This window comes from Theobroma cacao, chromosome 9 (genome assembly GCF_000208745.1).
Source record: "Theobroma cacao cultivar B97-61/B2 chromosome 9, Criollo_cocoa_genome_V2, whole genome shotgun sequence".
NCBI lineage: Eukaryota > Viridiplantae > Streptophyta > Magnoliopsida > Malvales > Malvaceae > Theobroma > Theobroma cacao.
In genome coordinates, this window is record NC_030858.1 from 8921256 (window position 1) to 8928011 (window position 6756).

Consider the following 6756-nt stretch of genomic DNA (forward strand, 5'->3'; position numbering starts at 1 on the left):
AATAAAGCTTAAAATACAATAGAAAAAAATATTTATAATTAAAAGAGGAAGAAGACTGGCAATAACATAATGAAATTTAACAAGTGCATAATAGATACCGGTACACCAACCAACTTTCATGAGCTTATAAGCAAAATCACCAAATTGATAGGAACAATCTTTTCTTTTCGTAAACCTTAAAACCCTCCTATATCACCAAGCCATTTTTTTTTAAAGTCAATTAGAGTTAAAACGAAAAGAAAAATAACCTTCTTTTTTATTTTGTGCGATAATGGCGTAGTCTGCATGCGACATTAATGCATTGCACCAATAGACTTCCCTTTTAGCTTAATAATTTATGTTCCAACATTTCCATTATATTTCTCCCATTTCCCTTTAGCCTTCCGTTCAACATCTCCTCCCAAAATTCTCATTCCTACTCCTCTCCAACTTCAAAAAATCCCCTCATAATGCCATCAAATGACTCTCGACCAACTAGGTAAACAGTTAGCATATGATATTGAAATTGGGTTGAATTGCGATTTATTTTGTTTGTTCAACCATCCTCTTGGTCCCCTTATAGTATTGTTAGGAAGTGTTGTGGGTTGTGTGGTTGAAACAGAGATAGATGTTGGAGCATACGGTTGAGTACTTGCAAAATATTGTGTTCGTGAAACAAGAGAGTATGGGTAAGGATTATGCAAGTCATTTGACATTTGTGGGTATGGGTATAGACCTTGAGAAGTTTTATTCATTGTTGGGTAGTAAGGGTATGAAGGGTATGGATGGTAAGGATTATAAAGCTCATATTGTGACTGTTCCAAGGAGATAACTTAGGTTTCTCCATCTTTTTTCTTAGAGGCCCATTCTTTCTTCAAGTTCATTGCTTCATTCCTTGCTAACTTCCATTGTTTTATAGCACTCTCAATCATTTCTCTAGAAATCACTATGCCGACAAAGTTCTTTGTAGCATTTTCAACTAATCTCTCGTAGTAAAGAGCTCGAAGGGTGTTGACAAACATAATGGTAGTTTTTGTTTCCTTCTCAATGAACGAGGGTTGAACTTGGGAAGCCATATCCCTTCATCATTGAGCATACTCCTTGAAACTCTTGATCAACTTTTACTCAATGTTTTGTAGCATACTCCTTGAAAGTCTTAGTCAACTTTTACTCAATGTTTGATAGTGATAGACGACCCGGAGCCATGTTTGTAACATTGTTGTATCGGGCCATGAATGCCCTAGCAAGATCCTTTCACATATGAATCTGGTTTCAGTCTACTTTGGTGTACCACTTTGTTTCAAAACCCGTGAGGCTATCCTGAAAGTAATGGATTAGGAGTTTATTAGCGTGTGCATAGGCATTTATACTCCTACAATACATGGTGATATGTGTAACTGAGCATTTAGTGCCATTGTACTTTTCAAATTCGAAAATTTAGAATTTTAGGATGACCAGATCCTATATAAGGCATAACTTTATCACGTCCATGGAGTAGTACATGTCCATCCTTTCCACCATGCATAACCTTTCTTTTAATAAGTCATACTTTTGACGGGTTTCAGAGGATCAACTTTTCACTTTCTCCTGTTCTCGAGGATCATCCAAGTCTGGTACCGAGATGGGGTCAAAGGGAGTCATTCTCATTATCGACCTTGCTTGCACATATGCCGGGATGAACCTCTGCATAAAGAAATTCCATAGAACGGGTATGGTCATGCTTGAGGTGCTAGGCCCTATGGATTCCTCACTTATGGTGGGCAGCTGTTGATGGGTAACAAACTCACACGTAATGATAAATTGGTGATTCCACTTGGATAAATTGAGAGTCGAGCTAGTAAAGAATCATAAGTTATCCTAAACCTTAATTAATTTATGTTTTTTTATTTCTTGAATCTTAAATAATATTATTTTATTCATTTTCTCTATGATTACATATTTTTGTTGTTATTTTGCTTTAATAAATGCAGGGAATCTAAGATAGAGGGATATGAGAGTAGTGGTTAAAGTTTGGTACGTTACTTCATACACACCACAAGTTTTGTATTGATGCATGAGCCTTTTATTTAGTTTTTGTCCTTTATTAAGGGAGTTTAGTAGCTACACTTTCGTGAGGTGATAACCTCCAATCCAAAACACACTATTCTCAGCTTCAACCCTTTCATTGCTAAATCCAAATTTTTTCTTGAGTCATTTTCGAAAACTCCCCCTCCTCGCCTTTTTTCGCCTCTTCCAACTCCATCTCCCATTTTTCCCAAATCATCCAATAAGTTCAACAACATTGCCAAAAACATTAGAAACTTAGTTAACAAGGTGTTCAAGAATGAAAATCTTAAGAAAAAAGTAAAGCCAACCATCAAGAGTATCGATAAAGTTTTACATCACAAGTACTTATCGAATATTAATGTCAGTATTCGAAAGGTAAATGTTACCCTTTGTGCCATTTTAAAAGTAATTAAGCAAAGGCAATCAAATCAGGTCGTCGCTACCTCTTCTTTGATGTCCCCCTTGCCTATGGTAATTCTAAAGAAAAATAACTTTCTTTATTAATTCTATGCAATAATGGAGTAGTTTTCGTGCGATACTAATGCATTGCGCCAATGGCCTCCCCTTTTAGGTTAATATTTTTTGTCCTAACATTTCCATTAAGTCTCTTCCATTTCCTTTCTAGCCTTCCCTTGAACATTTCCTCCTAAAACTTCCACTATTGCCTCTCCTCAGCTTCAACAAATCCCTTCTAGTCCAAAACTATTGAAATGGAATACTGTTTTGTATTTATTTGGCACAAAGTTTTAAACCAAAGTAGCAAAGTTACATGATTGTGCCTCTTATGTGCCCTCTTAATTAGTTATATAGTCATGGTTCTCACATGCCTTTTTTTAATTTCGTTTGGTTATTACTGTCTTGGTATTGTAAAGGCCACGTGTTTCTAGTTTATTCGATCTGTGTGTGTAAAGGACAACTCACAAGTTTACAGTTATGCAACATCTATTTCTTTATTCAATGTTATGTCGTTTTCTTATGCCTTTTGTTATATAGTCAAATTACCATTTTTTTTTAAAGTTGATGATATATTCAAGACAGAGGAAACCAAAAGTTCACTTTTGAAAGAAGTTATAATTTGATTCAAGTTTGTAGCTCTCAAAATTAAGAGTAACAAACCTCAATCATCATAACAACCTTTACACAAAAAACTATACAAGCCATAAGTGATCGCTGGCCTCTTTATTGCTTGCCAATAGTTTAAAAAACAACAAAATAGCCCTTGTACCTTTCTAGAAGCAAAAAAAAGAGCAATTCCCACTACCGGTTAATACATATAGTAAACAGGTTCATTCCTAGAATCAATACAATCAAAGATAGCAAAAACCAAAATCTCCATAATTGACTTTTATTCAAACAAAATCATCTTATATGTGAAATATCAATTTGTTCAAATTCTCACTATAGCCAAAATGCCTAATCAAAATTCAGTGGTTGAGGATACTCATATGGACATGCTTCAAACCCCAAATGCACACCTTGATCTCAATACAGTGGATAAACCATATTAAATTGCCTTTTTGCAAACATTGCTTTCAACTTTAACTCAGCATTGTAATCATATATTAGTTCCAAAGCTTCGTCTGGGCAGTATAAAGAAAGACACCTTTTGAATTTATACTTTGTGTCAACTATTTTCATGATGCTAATATGCTTCTTGTTGATTGAAACCAAGTCTAGTTTGGAGAGTCACTTCATTTTCATATTCACTTGCTCAAATTCCAACTGTTCTAGTTCCAAATCTTCATATTCAAAACATCACATATCTACCAATTTTTTAAATATAAAACAAGATATCTTGTGCTTTTCTTCTCCTTCTTTTTCAAGCATTTTCTTTTATTATTGGTTTTTGTCTCCATTTTTGTTCCTTCAAGTTTATAGTTTGAGTGATTATTTTTGAAAATCCAACAAAAATTACAGTTAGGATAAGCCGTGCAGCAAATTAGGATTGGTTAAGGCTTGATTCCAATTATGCAACAATATCATTCATGTTAAATGATTAAAGGTTTTCTTCATCAATATGTCATCAATTATAATGAGTTATAAGTCTAATTGGATGAAGTTCATGAGATTCATATGTCTTGCAAGAGAACTGTAATAGGTTGCAGTTATGAGATCCTTATGCATCAAAGCATAATTTTAAAATGTTTTTGTTCAATGTATCATTGAGAGACTAGACATCAATGATGCTTAAAGACTGGTATATTCTATGTTGCTTACTTTAGAAGTAAGCAATCGATCTCATAGATTGAAGTATAGAGATACTTAGAACGAGAATATAGGTGCTTACCTAGAAGAACAAGTTCACTGAACATGACCCGGTATGAGAAGTGCATTTGATAATACACTCAAGTGTCTATGCAACACTTCTCATTGTTAGTCGTGTCCATACTCCATAGACTTGAGATACCAGGTTGTTTTATATGTGGAGTGTTATGCTTTAATTTCATCCCTATAAATGCCTAACCAAGGATGCCAAAACAGGATGCTTTTGTGTATAGTATGAAGCATGTGAAGGTAAATAAGTGGTCAATATAGGAATCATCACCTCAAGTGTTTTAGGGGAAATATCCTATCAGTTCTTAGTTAACATTAGCTTATTGAAGTTCTTGGCCAAGACGACATGGAGATTATGAAAAAGTTTTATAAGTCTCTATAAAGCTAATGTTATAATTGTAGGAACAAATATGGAGGTCAATAAGAGTAGACACTGCTTATTATCTTTAGAATATATAATGAGGGACTTAATTACACTAATAAACTATATACTGAAAGGTTATCAAATAACCCTTTGACTCTCTTAACAATTGGGTGGCCATGATGCATTGTTTGGTGCCAATCTTGGTCTATAGAATTGATTATAAATTAATTGATTGAAATTTATATTAATTAGTTAAGTCATTAATCAATTCTATTGCCAATATGTTAGGAATCTAATGGGTCACACACAATGATTGCATTTGAATTAAATTGGAAGAGGGATGATTTAAGTCAGACTTAAATCACATACTAAGTAATTAACTTCTATAAACTTAATTAAAGTAGTTTAATTAAGTTTTAGGCATAATTATAAATAGTATAATTATAAGGCCTTGATCGCAAAATATAAAGGAAATTAATTTTGATTTTAATTTTCAAGGACTTAATTAAAGACTTTAATTAAGTAATGGGCCAATATTATAATGTGTTATAATATTGAGGGCTTAATTGTAAAATTGAAGTTATTTTAACCTAACTATATAAGTCACTTTTTAACTATTTTCCATATGAGACTTTTTTCACAATTAAAGAAAACCTAGATTTTGTCAGAAAAAGAAAAAACGTTTTCTCTCTTTGTCGTTACTCCTTTTGTGTGAAAGAGAAAATTGCTTTTGAAGCGATTTTCAAGAAAAGTTTGGCTAAGATTGTGAAAAATAAAAGAAAAAGACAATTATTGTCTTCTTTGCTAGTACAAAGTATAGGTAAAAACTCCCTCATTTGTTTAAAGTTCATGTGCAATCGTGTGTATTATCATTGGGGTTTTTTACTCTTTGTGATGTTCGTGGGATTGCTTCGGAAAATGCCATTGTGATTACGAATTTACTTAGTAAGGTAACTTCCTAAAAAATAATTAATTTTGTTCTTTTATGTGTTAAATATTACTAAGGTGATCCATGGATGGAGGCATGTTTTGGTTGTTTAGCTTTAAAGTTCTAATTTTCTTTTCGTTATGTATTTTAAGTATGCTGTCCATAACCAAACCCATCAAATGCACCATTCTAGACTTGAACCCTTTAATGGCTAAATCCATATTCTTTCTTATATCGTTCTCAAAAACTCCCCTCCTTGCCCATTTTCGCCACTTCCAACTTCGTCACCCGTTCTTCTCAAATCATCTGATAAGTTCAAGAACATTGCCAAAAAATTAAGAACTTAGTCAAGAACGTGTTCAAGAATTAAGATCTTAAGAAAAGAATTGAGCAAATCATTAAAAGGATCGGTAAAGTTTTACATCATAAGCACTTATCGGATATCAATGCTAGTATTCAAGAGGTTAATGTTACCCTTCGTGCCATTTTAAAAGTAACTAAGTAGATGCAATTGAATCGGGCTGATGCTACCTCTAGTGATGCCGCCCTATCTCGGTTGGTGATTGGTTTTACCTTGACTAAAAGAAAAGTAGTTATATTGGTGGGAAAGGCAATTAGAGTTAATACTAAAGAAAAAAAACATTTTCGTTTAGTTTTGTCTGATAATGGTGTGGTTTCCGTGCAATTGATTTTTGGAAATACTGGTTCCCTAGAGAATATAGGCATTGAACTGGTTGAACAACCTAAAATGAATATCTTTCTGCGATGCTAGAAATTGTTAAAACTTCCAAGACTATTTAAGAACAGTGTGCTTCATCTGAAATGGAATTTTAATTAACCCTGGTACACCTATATATTGTCTTCGTTAATGACATTGCATGTTGTAACTCTTTTCCATTTTATTCTGTGATGAAGGTTTATGGTATTTTCATTATTGACTTAAAATTCTCATTATAATAATTCAACACTTTTAAAAATTATTTTAGGTCTAATTTATGAATACTTTTATTTTATATGTTAATATATATATATATAACTCAAAATTGAATGAACATTCCCTTATACCAAAAAATAGTTATATTATTTAGATCGAGACTCTTTCTTTAGTTGTACAAAGAACTAAAAATAATTATATTACTTAGATTTCAAAATTGTACAAAGAACA